Genomic DNA, 17,382 nt, shown 5'->3' with positions numbered 1-17,382 from the left:
GGTTTTACTTATAAAGATCCAGTGCCCTTATTGTCTGAAACCACTAGTATTATATTCACAACCCAGATACCAAATCTGTGTTTTGATAGAAATCTTACCCTTAGAGAGTGGTACAAATTCAACACAGAAACCACTTGTGTCAATGTTTTTGCAAATTAACATAATTCAGTGAAAATTGAGTGTCAATGTTTTTGCAAATTCACATAATTCAGTGAAAATAGAATTGACAGGAGCCGACCAACAAGCAACATCTGATCTCACTCTCAGACAAAAACACACACACACACACACTCTGTCTATTTGTTGACACACAGTCACAGGGGACTGCTGGAGAATACTCTGTCCTCATCCCCTTTATTTAAACTTCCATTACTCTATCAAACATTTACCTGAGATCACACACACACACACACACACACACTGCTTTCCACCCATTAGGGCACTGATGGTAAAGCTTACAGATCAGTGGAGAGGGTTTGGTGGGTACACTGGTTTCCTAGCAGCAGCGTATTGCGACCTTCAAACTCCAACTGAATACACTCACACACACTGACCATGACCACTCTCTCTGACATGACCACTCTCTCTCACATATGCCCCCCCCCACTCACACACATACACACACACACACACACACACACACACATACACACGCACTGAGTGAAAACAGTTGACCACAGGTGAAGCTGAGACTCATACTGTAGGTTTCCCTGTCTCTTCCTGAATCATGTCTGTTTGCGTGTCGCCGGACCCATGCTAACGAATGGTTGCTATGGGGAGGCACAAAAACACTCTGGCCGGCAGAGGTAATTTGGCTTGGCTGGCATTCTGACAGGGCGATTGTTTATATACCAATGACATCCTGTTTAAGACAGAGGGTAGGCTCAGTCTTGTGTGTGACGTAAGTGACATTAATTTGCGGGGCAACGGAATAATTTCCATTTCCAATTGATGGACCCTTGCATGTAATGCTCCACACTTAAGCCCCATGGCAAACAAGGAAAGCATGGTTTCGAGTCGCGCTTAGGTAGTGGCGAGTGTGTTTGTGTGTGTGTGTCTAAACCACCGGAAAATCTTTCTTCACCAAGGACAACTTTTATTCCATCCTTGCTTGGAGCAAGTATGGTATTGTCTATGACAACTGATACAACCTAAATGTCTACCATCTGCGCACAGCGGGAACATAGTGTTTGTACAGACTTAGCCATAAGCTTTGCCATTGAGTTCAGTCTAAACAATTCATGTGTTTAGTACATGAACAAATTTAGCGGGAAGGTGACTTCATAACATGGGGAAATTGGTGATGATAAAACAACAATAGCTCCTTTTTGACAGTGGTGCCGGTGCGAGTCAAGGCTGACTAGCAACTAGTGGTCAAAGCCCGATGCTTTGAGCCTAGTGAACAAGCCTGGTTGAATTTCCACAGTTGGGCTTTCTTGTATGATCTCCAGTTTGTTTACATTATGTAAGGTGGCCAATGATGGAGACTCAAGTTCTCCCGTTTCTCAACAGGTTCTGGTAACTTAAGCACTTTATGACAATTTTATTTGTAAAAAGCGCTATTCAAATCCATTCCATTACGAGCTAACTTAGATGATGTTCGCAAGCCAACTAAAGCTCTTGGATGATAAGAATAACCCACCCTAGCTCTCAACCGCACCCCTCGCTCTGTTTGGCTTCATAAGGACCAGGGGGGTGGAGGAGTTGTAAGCATGGAATAGGCCTGGAGTAAGCACCATTGAAGGCCGGGACTGACTGTGGAAAAGCAATTTGACTGGCACACAAAGCACAAGCTGTGCTGTGGAAAGCTGGCTATTGGTCACTTTCACCAGATGTGTGCAGATTGTGCTTGCTTGTGTGTTCTGTGTGTGTGTTCTGTGTGTGTGTGTGTGTGTGTGTGTGTGTGTGTGTGTGTGTGTGTGTGTGTGTGTGTGTGTGTGTGTGTGTGTGTGTGTGTGTGTGTGTGTGTGTGTGTGTGTGTGTGTGTGTGTGTGTGTGTGTGTGTGTGTGTGTGTGTGTGTGTGTGTGTGTGTGTGTGTGCGTGCGTGCGTGCGTGCGTGCGTGCGTGCGTGTGTGTGTATGTGGGTGCGTGCATAAGTGTGTCTGTGTGTCTCTCTGTGACATGTGTGCGTGGTCAGTGCTGCTTCTCTCCAACAGCTGGGAGAGTTTTTTTGGGTGGCCAAGTGCTCAGGGTTCAGAGGTTGCGAGTGATCATCAGTGAGACGTGTGATGAGTTCTATGTAATCTCTCTCCAAGCTGAGCTCACGCTGAACAGAGGACTGATAGATGGATAGATGGATGGATAGATGGATAGATAGATAGATAGATAGATAGTTGTACAGTCTTATTGTGGCAGACAGAAAAGATCTCCTATAGCGCTCCTTAGTGCTCCTTACAACGTGGTTGTAATAATCTGTTGCTAAAGAAGCTTCTCTGCTCTGCCACAGTGTCATGTAGGGGATGGGAGGGATTGTCCATGATGGCCAGGAGTTTGGTCCTCATCCTCCTATTGGCCACCTCCTCCGCAGTGTCCAGTGTGACACCGAGGATAGAACCAGCCTTCCTAATAAGCTTGTTCAGCCTCTTGGTGTCACCTTCCCTGATGCTGCCCTGCGCTGGCCACCACTGACTGGTAGAACATGTTCAACAGAGTCCTGCACACGCCAAAGAACCTGAATCACTCCTCATGACTGCTGTTTTGATTTAGGGTTTATTGATTTATAATCACAGATGTGTCTTCACACTTCTAGAAGGACGGCCAAGAGATTAAGAGCTTCCTACAGGAAACACACACACAATTTATCAACTCCAGAGGAAACAACATGATTGGAAGAATGAGTAGGAGAATTTCTGATCCGTTTCAAATGATGGTCATACGATATCTATTTGTTACATTCCGTTAATCTGTGTGTTTATACTGTACAAAGCTGTTCCCAAGGCAGCATGACTACCCATATGTAACAATTTACTGGAAAATGAGGCCGCTCCTTTTTAATCTTCAACTTGATACACTTTAACCTCGACAGGACACCACTTATCCCCTCAAAGAAACCATGTCAACCCAGCTTCACTTGTTGTGTACCGGACACTTTTGTTTGCCTGATCACATACTGTACTTCCAGTGGGCATAACGTGCCAGCCCAGGCTTGTGGAACGGCTTTCTATCCTCCTGGCACACTTACTGTGCAGTTCACTCTCACAAACACACACGTGTAGACACAGATGAATCCATTCCTGTATGACCCAGATCAGTCCGATCGTGCCGGCGGTGGCGGTGGTGGTGCTGAAGGATCCTAAGGAGACCTGTTTATGCGAGGAGGGAAGAGGAGTGATTTGAGGTCAGTGAGGGAAATGTGTGAACAGAAAAACCATTCCACATTCCTGGAGGCTGAATCATACAGCCACTTGTATCAACGCCTGGCAGAGAGAAGAGAGAGACCCGGTAAATACTGTACAGCTGGGGACGCTGGGAACGGATTGACCCGAGACAAGAGTTGATATTGTTGTGAGAGAGGAGGAGTTGATTATATTACAAGCTGTAGTACCCCCCCCCCCCCCCCCCCTTGCTAATGTCCATCCATTTTACTGCAATTGGAATCATACAAAAAAAAAAAAACATATTATGTGAAAAGCCCTAAAATGTGAAATATGTTGACATGTACAGCTGCTGTTTACATAGATGATGACAAATCTAACTCTTGTCCTATGGAATGTGACGAGTGGTTGTAGGATTACTGAGGATTATTGAGATCAGAAGTTATCAGTTGACTGCCATGTATATAATCTGTTTGGGAATTCAATGCGAGTTCGAGAAAACCTCCAGCAAATTTCTAGTGAACCAGTAGGTCATAATGTTGCCAGCAATTTGTCTTGGCCCCTTGTGGTTGTTCAAGTTCAAGTTTAAGACGATAATGGATATCCACAAGACAGTTTACAGGTTCAAACCGAAAAACATATTAATCGTCCAAAAATTTCAAAGCATCACTTTAAAAACATCTTCCAAACAATTAAAAGAAGAAGATCAATTTAGGGGCAGTGATTTGAGTTTAGATCAAAAAAGACACACACCATTTGTTTCTTAGACAGAGATTTTCCTGAGAGATCAATGTTTGAGTCAGCCTTTTACAAAATAACTCTAGACTGAAATGTGTCGTACTTATGCAGTATGTGTTGCACATTATGTCAGGAAATACAATATTTGATAGTGTTCAATAAGATAGCAGGAGCGTGCCATGTGAAAGAATTAGACTCTTTGTTGAGTGGGACAGTAATGGGGTTCAAGAGATTACACTTTAGTTTACAGTTCATTCAAGGCCATACGGTTGCACGGGACAAACATCAAGATGACGTGACAGTAGATATGGTTACACCCATCCCCTCTGCCAAGCACACCTAAACAATTGTTATTTCCCCATGAACACAGATCGAACATTGTCTTACATACACACACACACACACACACACACACGCACACGCGCACACACACACACACACATTAAGACATAAACGGGAAATGTTTTCTAGATTACACTTTAGTTTACAGTTCATTCAAGGCCATACTGTTGCACGGGACATACATCAAGATGACGTGACAGTAGATATGGTTACACCCATCCCCTCTGCCAAGCACACCTAACCAATTGTTATTTCCCCATGACAACCCACCCAGTGTCATGAACACAGATCGAACATTGTCTTACACACACACACACACACACACACACACACACACACACACATTAAGACATAAACGTGAAATGTTTTCTAAACCTACAATCTCAAAATAATTCTGATCTTGTTTTATTTGGGGTTTTCGTCTGTGATTTCATGTCAGAATGTTTATAATTTTCATTTGTAGAAGTTTTTGTTTTCGTTCTGGTATATTTATCCCATCCTGAAGCTGGGCTCGTTGCCCGGCTCAGGGAGAGAGAGAGCCTCTAATTAGAACAGGAGGACTACATATTTAGAGTGGTGTGGCTTTTTGAGAAACTCTTTATTTAAGTCAGATGGGAGAACAATGAGGGAAACAATTACAATGCCGGCAGAAGATATTTCGACTTTAAACAAAGTCGATCCAGGCTTTGACTGTGGACAGTACAGATGAGACTGCTTGTCTCATACAGATGTCCATGGAAGAGTAATGAACCCACTGCAGGCCTACTGTACAGAACAAAGCAACTTCTTCTGAGAGAAATGGATTGCAGTCGTCACGGTTATTTGTCTCGCAACATGTATATTGCCACATTACTTTACATTTACATTTACATTTATGGCATTTAGCAGATGCCTTTATCCAAAGCAACCTACAACAAATACAAATTTGTTTAAGTCAGTAAATTATCTATCCATCAGTCATCATAAGATAGACGTTAATACTCATGTAACAAGTAAATCCCCCCCTCCCCCCCCCTCTCATCAGGAACATGAGAGGCTGATTTATTGTCTCATAACGAGAATTCTGGAAGAGAACTGAGGGGCTGTAGTAATCGCTCAGTGGTGTTGACTAGAGGAAACTGTGTCTTAATTTTGAGAAGTGTTTGGGGTTTGTATTTTCTGGAAGCAGGCTTGTACAGGAAGTGTGAGTGAGCCCTACAGACATTTCCCTTTGCAGACTCCCTTTACAAGCACATGGAGATAGATGGATGTCTCCTTTCTCCACACACACGCACACACACACACACACACACACACACACACACACACACAGACTGCGGTCCCAGTGCCAAATTAGAAAGCAGAAGAGAACTCGTCTGCACTGTAATTGGGGGGGAATTACTCTGTTTAATTTACATCGTTTTAATTTCCGATGAGCCTGGAGGCATTCGAAATGATACCCCTCGACCCAGACAAGTTCTTAGATTTCACTTTTTAATGCAGCGACTATGCAATTAGGATGTCACTGACTCCCTGATCGCATTCACACACAGCAGTTTATATGAGTTCCCCTCGCCTCTCAGCTCTGAGTGGCGGTGTACTGTTCCCTCGACGGCACGATGCGGTGCTTCACTGTACTCAGCGGTGGTGATGACAGTCTGTTCCCATAATCAAGTCCCAACGTAAGCCCTCGCTCAGCGCCTGGCAGAGCTGCCCAGATGTTTAGGCATAAACATGCTTGTAATTAGTGCCGCCGTGGCCTCTGATCTTCGCTCGGTATTTACACAAGGGCCAGACACCGAGCGGTCACGCCCTCCTCCTCCTCCTCCTCCTCCTCCTCGTCCTCCATCACACAGCCCCCCCACCCAGCCTCGTCAACACCCTGGCCCAACACCCCAGCCTCGACCCTGGCCCTGGGCCCTGACTGGTCCTTCTCCCAGGGTAAATATTTAGGGGGATGGCTTGTTTCCCCTTGGCTCTGTAGGGAGTTATTCATGGAATGCTGTGCTTCTAAGAGGCAGTGTGGGGTTTGTGGAGCAGGCAGCTGGGTGAGGGGACAGTGTTAACCACTTAGTCACTAACACACCATTACCCCCCCCTGTCCCTGACTCGTAAACAACCCCCCCCCCCCCCCCCTTTCTATTGTTCTTTATCTGCTCTCGAACACACACACACACACACACACACACACACACACACACGGTGCAATCCTGGATGGGGGGGAAACAGCTGCTGGTACGATCCAGGTGTGTTGCTGGAGCAGACCAAGAAGAATGAGAGGATTGACTCAACCCTTTCAACACCTCTGTCATCTCTCTCACTCCTGTTCTCAGACTGTACACATTCATCTTCCTCTATCTCTGGGTGTATCTCAATTTTACGCTTTGACGGAGGTCTCTTGACCGAAACGTCAGTGATTGTTAAACACAGTGATTTTTTGCAAGTTAGCAGTGTTGCATGGATTTTTTAATTTTTTTATTATTATTTATATATAGTTTTTTTTATAGTTTTGATATGTTCTCTCTCCTCTGTTTGCACCTACTGTGACATGTATATCAACTGGCTTCCTCTTTTTTTTTTCTTTTTTTTTGCTTAATCTGCACTGATGTGACAGGAACTAGACAGGTCAAAGCAAATGACATAACAGAATTCCGCCATATTGTTCTGCTCTCAGATTTGAGAAGATGGAGAAGAGGCGACAAGGAGAGGAAGCCTCTTTAGATTATTGAGTTGCACCCCCCCCCCCCCTTTTACCTCAGTTCATGTCCTTCCTCCTGTCATCCCTACATCTCCTTTCTTATCCCTCTGTTTGTCTGTCTTTTTCTTTGTTTATTCACTGTTTCCAGCTCAGAGAGCAGGTTCGCATCATAACGGACCCTGTTTGACATATCAGCAAATACAGCTGGGACAAACATGTACTGTTTTCCCTCAATTTCCAGATACCGTACCCCCTTCTAGGCATATATATATATATATATATATATATATAGAGAGAGAGAGAGAGAGAGAGAGAGAGAGAGAGAGTTTGGTAGAGGACCATTGATCAAGACCTCTCTGTACCTACATTCCACTCATCACCTCGACATGTGAGTGTTCACTGCTCTGCACAGTATTATACTGTACACACTAATATTTACAAAACACATTCATTTACTTCACTCTCAATCTCTCATTCTGAGACACACACACACACACACACACACACATACACATACACACACACACACACAAATACATAAGTTCATAAATACTAAGACCACACACGCTCTTACATAAAGTACACACATACGGAGTGATTGATCGCTCCATGTCAGGGATTTAGACGGAATTTCAGGAGGAATACCAATGTATTCCCAGTAATAAACGACTCTCATTATAGAATTTGAGAACTTTCTGGGTAAGAAGAGAGAAAGACAAATAACGTTTTCTGGCCTTGGACAACCACATACTGTGATGACAATTTATAAATGTAATATGGCATATGCTTTATTTTCATTGGATTTCCCCTGGATACATTGGCCATAGCTCTTTGTTTCAACCTCATTTTCTGACTTCCTCCTAATCCAGTGGCTTTTCCTTAGAACTACAATACCCCCACCAGTCCCCCAACCCCAACCCCAACCCCAACCCGTCCTGGAGACAGGGTCACTTCAGATAATGGCAACATGCCATGGGGCTCCTAAAGAGCAGACCACTGATGTCATAATTGCTGATCTCCCTTGGGTTCCATCCATCTGTTGTTCTTCTGTTCTCCCATTCCATATCCTCTCTGCCATCTACAATATTGACTCAGTCCCTTCAAAAATAATCATGTCGTGAATCGTGAAGATGTTTGACTCTTGTACCTGGGAGGGCAGTCTTGAATGTTGATGTGCGGGGGTGGTGGTGGTTGATGGGGTAGGGCTGGGAAGCCACTGGGTTACAATGAAAACAGCTGACATTCGAGAACAACCCCCCCCCCCCCCCCCCCGTATTTGTCTTCCGCCGGAGACCTATAACGATAAAAATGTCTTGACTTTCCGTCTTTGGCTTGGATGACGCTCATTTGGGACGAATTTCTGTCCCAGAAAGTTCAAGGGATGAATAAAAGCATGTATGACACTTACAACTTAAAACTTAAGTGTTTTCTTAAATAAATAGGGAATTTCACATCGTCCTCTCCCCACTGCAAACCTGTTGGGACAACCCCACCCATCAATGCTTGAATCCAACCCCGTCCCCATAATGGCACTCATAGTTCAACACATCTGTTGTTTGTAATCTGTAATTGTATGGCCCATCGTGTAAGTTGTTTTGCGCACGTAATGCCTGTGTTTTTCTAAAACAAGATGAGAGGCAAATTCCTCCAAACTAAACCCTTTGTTCCTCATCCTCCCGCCTCTGCTCCCCTCCCCATCTGCCAGTAGCACCATAGGGGGTAAATGTTCTTGTCATGCTGCCACACCCTGCTATCAACCACCAGCATCTTCCCAGACCTCAATTGAGAATATGGAGAAGAGAGATGATGAGGAAGGCAGAGTGGAGGAGAGGAGGAAAGGAAGAGGAGAGGGGTTTTTCCATGAGAGCATCATACCACCCCAGCCACTGACTACCAGAGTCCCGTCCCAATGGCTTTAAGGCTTCGCCTGAATGCAGCTGTGCCAGAACCTTCTAGCGAACCTTAGACTCTCATTGTACCTCCCTGTGAGCTCTCTGACTGACAGTACCTCCCTGTGATTTCAGCCCCGGTTCCTGCTGTACCATACCGTTTGAATTAGTCCAGACAACCGTCTTCTCACTCTCTGCGTGATTTAAGCCTCCCAGAGTGGTCTCCCATGAATGTGTCCCCATGTCAAGGGGAAAAACATATCCGCAGCACCATGCTGTGATGTAACCCCTCATTACCATTGATGGGTAAGAAACCAAAATGTTTGCCCTGGGTAAAAACCAAAATGTTACACTGCAACGTTGGCCCATGTCTTTATGGGTGTATGTGGATGAGGGATGACAAATTTGTCCCCGCGAATGTATCCCGATCCGTTTTTTTCTATGGCCTGGTTATACATGAGGTCACAGAGTCTTCTAGGGAACAAATCTCAATGCGACCCAGTGCTATGTGTTTAACATAGTCATAGGTTATGAGAACGATGCCCTCAGCACCATAACAGGCCCAGTAGAAACCAGGTCATGCCACTGAGAGGTGACTCATCCGTAAACATGGAGCTAGAGTTGATTGATGCCAGCTCCTATCAGCAGACGGCAGCCCCAACCAGTCCCAACCAACCACAACAGAAGGTTCCCTGACGATCTGGAGGGGAGATGTACATGACGTGGCACTGTGTGAATCAGGCCTATAAACAGTAGGATTGCTCACTGGCAGACACACACACACACACACGCACACACACACACACACACACACACACGCACAAGTACACACTCATGCGCGTGCACACACACACACACACACACACACAAACACACACACACAGATACACACACGCACAAGCACACACTCACGCGCACACACACATACACACTGGCACTCACTCAGACACACACACATGCACTCACTCACACGCTCACACACACACACACACACACACACACACACACTGCTGCTCTCTGAGGTGGCGCTGGAGTGGCACTAGTATTAGTCCACTCCAGGGCATGCTTGACCTTCGACCCCGGTTGACGTCTTCTGTCCTCACTCCCTGTGAGAGTCTTTGACGGTGTGTGACGGTGTGGCACGGTGTTCATGGACTGACAGGATCATCACAGGCACAACGTCTCAGCCGTGACGTGTGGGATGAGTCAGAACAAGAACATTGTCTTCTCAGCCACGACGGCTTGTGCGTCACTTTTTTTCTTTTTTTCTTTTTTCAAAAATTGTGAGGGAGAACTCAATTTCTTTGACTGGTGACAGCGTCTATGCATTTCTCTTTTTAAGAATGTGTGACAGACAAATGATGATTCATAAAAGCCAGATTCCTATCCTATTTCAGCATCTCTTGTATGAGAGATTAGACAAAATGACAAAAAATACGTCCCTCGTGATCATTGATGTCGTCAGGATGAACATGAGAAATACATTGACTTTGTATATTGGTCCAATGTCCCTTTGGGGGGGTTATCAAAACAATAACACTGAGTGACCTAACCCTAACCCTAACCCTAACCCTAACCCAACACAGACTTGGTTTACATGTGGGAATCTACAGTATGACTGAGGAGACATGAAAAAGAGCAATGCTTTATTGTCTCCTTCTCTCCATTTCATATCCTTTCACATGGTCTTGGTTTCTGCCACATGGATTACAGACCACAAGGTACAGGAAACAGGCCCTTTACCTTTTATGTCTGTCTGCCTTTTATGTTTGCGTGTATCCTCTCCATTCTACCCTTTTGTAAACATTGTTGTGATGCCAAGCATCCCTCTTTCCCTCTCCTACCTCGAAGATATTACATTTTTGATAGAATCTTCCTCTTTTTTGATGTTGATATTCAATATTTTGATTGCAGTAACTTTCTCACAGTGTGATCTAATTGCATTCTGGTGTTTCAAGCCTAAACAGACTAATGTGAGGTGACATTCTCCCTCTCAGATGCAGAGTCTGTGCCAGGATGACACAGATGGAGCTGGACACAGCTAGATAAAGCAATTTGATGTTGTCCTATTGTGCTCTGGTCACTTTGACCAACACTCAGAGAGCACCTTGGAATGGAATAGAATAGAATAGAATAGAATAGAATAGAACAGAATATTCCTGTATGTCAGTATTCTACATACACAACACTCATTTCAGTCAAAACAAATGCATTAATACACTATGAAGTGGATGGGTTTGGTTGATCAAGATACTGATGAATGTGGATGTTCCAATATGAGGAATATCTTTGAATATGCAAACTCTTGAGAGACAACATACACACATACACACACACACACACACACACACACACACACACGGTGAGGCCAGAGGACAGATGTGATACACATGGGACAGCCAATGAGGAGATGCGATGGACTGGGCAGAGGAGGCTGGGATACAGCTTGTTCTACTTACAAAGGATGACCGTTGGTTGTCCCCTTGGAGAAACCAGAGCCATGGAGAGTCATGGAGCGTCAGGTGCCAAACACAGCAGGGTTTTGTCACAGCAGATACAGTATGATGAAACCTGTCAGCTGCTTTGACCTCTGTCTCTCTCTCCCTCTCCCTCTCCCTCTGGCTCTCTCTCTCTTTTTCTCTCTCTCTTTCCCTCTCTCTCGCTCTCTCTTAGGTGATCATCTAAGTCAGAGTGCCAGCGTTGACTAAACATCACCCAGTACCCGTTTGTGTCAGTGTGAAAACAATGAGTTAAGACCTCCGAACACACTGGACAGTTTGACTAATGTCGTGCGCTTAGAGGGAAGATTTGTCAGCACAAATTATTGATGGCAGCGATATGAAAGTAAATTTATGATGTGATCTCGGTGCAGAAGAATCAAATGCAGACATGTTTGGCGTTATATCTTACCAGTATGATCTATGGTGGAGTATGATCTTTATCTTGTTTCTCTGTCTGCTTCCCCCCCACATGGTTTTCGTTACACCAGACTCCATCAGTGGGGGATGGTTGGGGTAGAAATCGGAGGACGGGCTCATTGCAATGCATGGAACGGAATGAGGAATGGTGTGAGGCTTGAGGAACGTGTGTTTGATTCCATTCCATGCATTCCAATAACCCCTGTCCTCCGATTTCTACCTCACCAGGATATTGAAACCTTGGCATGTGCACACATCTCTCACACACCCTCACACATTTTCTCTCTCTCACACACACACACACACACACACACACACACTCACACACACCTTGCACCGCCGTCTCTACGTGGATGCAGCAGCCGCACGACTCAGGCACGGCTTTTCACTGTCCTGGCGCCCCGCTGGTGGAACGAGCTTCCCACTGCTGTCATGACTGCAGAGTCACTACCTATATTCCGCCATAGATTGAAGACCCATCTCTTCAGGCTACATCTTAACTGTCCCTCCTAAAGACCTCTTCATCCCCACTACCCCCCTGTACAAGTTTCTCTCCTGTAAAAAAAATAAAATAACAATAATAAATAAATTTAAAAAAAAAAAGTAATCTAGCATTGTGACTGCCAATAGCCCCTGGTCCTACCATAGATTACTTTTTCTTATGATGACTGATGGATAGATGATTCACTTACTTAAACAAATGTATTTGTTGTAAGTCGCTCTGGATAAAGGCGTCTGCTCAATGCCATAAATGTAAATGTAAATGTAACACACACACACACACACACACACACACACACACACACACACACACACACACACACACACACACACACACACACACACACACACCACAAACACAGCACTTTGATGCTCATGTCATTTAAACCCCCTACAGACTGGTGATAAGTCTATCTGCACGTCGTATGAGGGTGTTGAGTGCATCTCAGCCCTGCTTGTTGATGCAGAAAGGTGCAGAGTGTGTGTGTTCTGATTAGCCTTTCTACACCCACTTTGAAAGGTGGGTGTACATGAGGTCTGGCTTCAGGGCCTGTCTGTGGGGTGTGTGTGTGTTGAGTATACGTTAGTACAGAGCCTGTGTAAGACAAAGAGAGAGAGAGAGAGCGAGAGAGAGAGAGGCTGTGTCAGGATAATTACACGTTTTCCCTGTGCTGTCAACATGGCAAACGTTCTTCCATTGATCACCGTCTTCTCTGCTCACCTAATTAAAAAGCACCAGCATCCACCTCCCTATAGCCCCCCCCCCCCCCCCCCCCGCCCGCCCGCCCACCCCACTATCACCACCACCACCACCTCCTCACCCCCCCCCCACCCTCTCCTCCACCTTCTCCTCACTCCCCCTCTCCTCTTGCTTCTGAAGATGTGGGTAGAAGATGGATGTTGTTTCCCAAGTCCTGATCCTCCATGCGGTCCCCATCAAGCACACCCTAACCAACCATGAAACAACATATTTCCAACCGTCACAACAATGTGGTACAGATTTGACTGAGGGGAAAAAACAGTCGTCTTTGCTTGCCTCCCCGGGGCATCGCAATAAAAAAAAGCTTTTAAAGTGGTTGTGTGGGATACTTAGAACATGACTATGTCTTTAATGTTGTCCCCCTGTTGACAAAACGTGAAATCCATAACAGTTCTAAGCAATTACTGTACACAAAAAAACTGTATATTTCAATGCCCATCAAGGCATCTGAGCACAGCACAATCGGATTCTTCTAGAAAGCCCTTGCATTCAGTCGTATTCATTTGTAGGTGCACCTGCAAGGGCTATGGCACTTAATCATTTTGTCCTTCCCTTGTGGATATGGTGCTGATTCCCCTTTTGGGGTTTTTGTTTGAAGAGATGATTAATGTGTATTGATGAGTAATAATGTCTTGCAGTGTTTTAAGTGTCTGGAGATCACTTTCAACTAATTAAACAAGAGCTGTCCTTCCGTACTCTTGTAAAGCTGTTAGAATCCTAGAATTAAATGGGTATTTCATTGAAACTTGAAAAACATAGCCTGCAGTTAAATGCCCATAAACTCTCCTCCTCTGAAATATTGCTTTACAATATGGCATTACTGCATTCTTTCAGCATACCTTGCTGAAAGGATTCACTGTTTAAATCGCTTGGCTTTATCCCCAAATCCTATTCTATCCTTGTATCCTCTGTCCTCCTGTCACATCATATTACTCAAGTTCAGGTGTGTTTGTCTCCATGTCTTATATGACAAATGATATGTCAAACACCCGATGACCTGCAGAACTTAATCCCTGCTGACATTTATTGTGGTCAAAGGCAAAGGCAATGGCAAGAAAACACATGCTTCATATTCAGGACCCCATATTGTTTCAATGAAATGTGATGTGTTTTTATACAAATTTAGCTTAATATAATTTAGGCCTACAATCTGTTGTGATTCATCAGATAATGATCAGTAGAGTTCCTGTACTGCTTACAAATAGCTTGCTTGGCAAACCCCTAAAGTACCAGCATCATGTAGCTTGGGGAATGTGTAATCTAAACAGCTGGTTGAAGATCACCCAACAGAAATACAGCTTTGATGGAATTTTCCTGATGAACCAAGACACTTTTTATTAGTATTGAAATAAAAGGCAGCAATAGACAAAGCTAAATAGAACAGTATAGCACGAGGACGCTCATAAAACAGCTGACTGAAATTAAGGGCAGTTTTAGATCCAAAGAAGATCTGTGAAGAAACTGAACTTTAGGTCTCATTTCCAACTCCAACAAACAGACAGCGGTATCACCTTTTGCTCCCAATCTATCACAGAGAAGGCACACGCACGCACGCACACGCACACACACGCAGGCAGTCAGTCAGTCATGCACACACAGACACACGCACACACACACACACACACACACACACACACAGACCATTACAATTTCCCATTTTCACAGTCTGGTTTCCACTTTGCACTGACCTTACAGTTCCCCTCTTGTGGGGAACATCCTCTTTAGTTTTCACAGGCTGTGTAATTACACTAGAGCCTCTCTCTGCCTGCTTCAGATCTAAAAACATTTACTGTCAGTGAAGGTATGTATTACCCTCCCATACCTTACCTTACTGTAAACCTCGCCCTGTGGTACAGCCAATCCCACACTGCCTGGGCTCTGTCATCCTCTCTCCCCACCACACAGCACGACTGTCAGGGCAAAGAAGAGGGGGGAAGGTGGACAACCCTGCATTCTGCCTTTATGGGGCTGTTTGATGTATAACTGCAGCCTCAAATGTTTAGGCTGGGGATAGGATAGGTTTGTTTGTGAAAGTGAGATGACCAGTAAGAATGTCTATTCTATGCAATTGGTGATGTTGACATTCCACACTGCAAGTAGAAGTATGTACAGTACAGTAGTAGGGCAAGGTATGATTTCCCCCGAATGGGCCTCAAAGTCCAACATCCCTCCCTAACCTCCCCCTCCCTCCTCCCTCCCTCCCTCCCTCCCTCCCTCCCTCTCTGCCTAACACTCTATCCACAGCTGTGCTTCAAAGGCAGGGATGACATGCTGAGCTGAGGCCAAACTAAGTGTGCTTTCAGTTACAGCCACAGTCTGGCAACCTAACCTGTTCATCTATTCAAACAGAGAGAGAGCTGCAGTCCCCCTATTCTCTCTGAGGCTGAGATAACATGAGAGCGAGGTTTGCTGTCATGCTTGACGTGGCACAACAATTCAATCAAACACATTCACATTATTTGCGTCTTTGGTATCTGTGTGTGGACCAGTGATGAGAAGTGTTGTTCATATAATGTTATTTTGCATGTACGTATACACTGACATTTTGTGACATTTTGACAACCCTGAAACCCCAACCCCCCCCTCTCTCTCCTTCTCTCTCTCTTTCTCTCTCTCTTTATCTCACTTTTCTCCTGCACAGGCACCAAGGATACCTCCCTTTGTTAAGCTAATCCCCAATTCAGTCACAGTGCTTTGCTGCCTTACCCTTTGCATGTGGATACAGTATTAAGATAATTTGTTCCTGGGTGACCTGACTACACCATCACAACAACAACAACAACAACAACAATAATAGCTTGGGATATTAAAGCTTGCAAGGTTTGGGAGATTTGTCAACCCTGAACACCCTGAGCACTCACTAAAATGACCGTGAAAGGATGACAGGTTGAACATTCTCTCCTTCGTAAAGTTTTTCCTTTTACCTTTTCTTCTTTTTATCCGGTGGCTGTTCAGACTTTGTTCAAGGCTGGGACAAGGTGACATGATGTGAGGTACATCCTGTAATTTCTCTCCGTCTGACACTGATAGGGAGAAAGAGAAAGGGGGAATGGGGGGGGGGGGGGAGTGAGAGAGGGAGAGTGAGAGGGATGGAGAGATTAAAGAGAGAGCGAGGCATGGTGACATGGTGAGGATCAAGACCGAAAGGCAGTGTGACTCATTGATCCAGGCACGGTGAGGCAAGGCCACTTCCACTTCCTGGTAAGACAAGCCCACACAGGTACTTACTACAGTACCTGGTCACTGACCACTGAAGGTCAGCCAGGAAGTCTACAGACATCTACAGAAGCCAAAGCATTGAACCTTGGCCACTCATCTTAATGTGTTGATCAGGCATAATGTAGACTGGACACATTATTTTTTACTGAATCACTTTTCATTCATCCATTTATTTAAAATTGTGGTGACAGGATTAAACCCTTTCAGATGCACCATCTTGTTTTCTTTTATGACTTGTGCCATCAGAAAGGATGATCAGAACTACAATGTAGACATCATGTCTGTATCCTGAAGGGCAGAATGACCACAATGAGGTTAGAGAGAGACGCCATATTAATTCTGCTCTCACACGTCATAGTGTGGTACTGCACATCTGGAGAGGGTTTCTGAAGTTGTGTTTTGTTTTGGGACTCTTTTGGGTTGTTGTACGAAGGCTTGGTTGTTGTTTATATATTCTTTTCCTTATTGGTAAGTCCAATAAAACCCAATCCAAGAACTGTTTGTGAGTTGTTGATATATCAGTTGCCAGATAGCATCAGTGTTCACAACCAGAGGAAGTGGGCATATTTTCTATTCTGTTTTGTTCTATTGTGTTCTATTCCATCTAAATCGATTTAAATGCTATGCTAAGCTATTCTGTTCTAGAATATTCCCTGACCTGCTGTGCTGCGGTACACCAGATGACAGTGTGCTTTATAATGATCAGTGTGGATGACGGTCTTGAGATGTGTAATGCTAACTGTTAAGTCTGGGCAGAATTGATAACTCAGGCATGTTGGTGGAAAGCTGCTTTTCATTTGGTTTCCCTGTTGTGCATCCATGCTCCTCAGTCCCCACTGTCTTTAGCAATCCTCCTTTCAGCGTATCATTGTGTTCTCTGTTGCTTTAACTGTTGTTTTGGTGTTACCACTGGAAGAAGTCGTTCCACATCATATCAGTCCAAATGGATTGACTCACAAACCACGAGACCACAAATAGTGACAATCGACAGGCCAATGAAAACGTCGGCCAGGAAGAATCGGT

The sequence above is a fragment of the Argentina silus genome (assembly GCF_951799395.1).
Source record: "Argentina silus genome assembly, chromosome: 10".
NCBI lineage: Eukaryota > Metazoa > Chordata > Actinopteri > Argentiniformes > Argentinidae > Argentina > Argentina silus.
Note: the sequence above shows the minus strand (reverse complement) of the source record.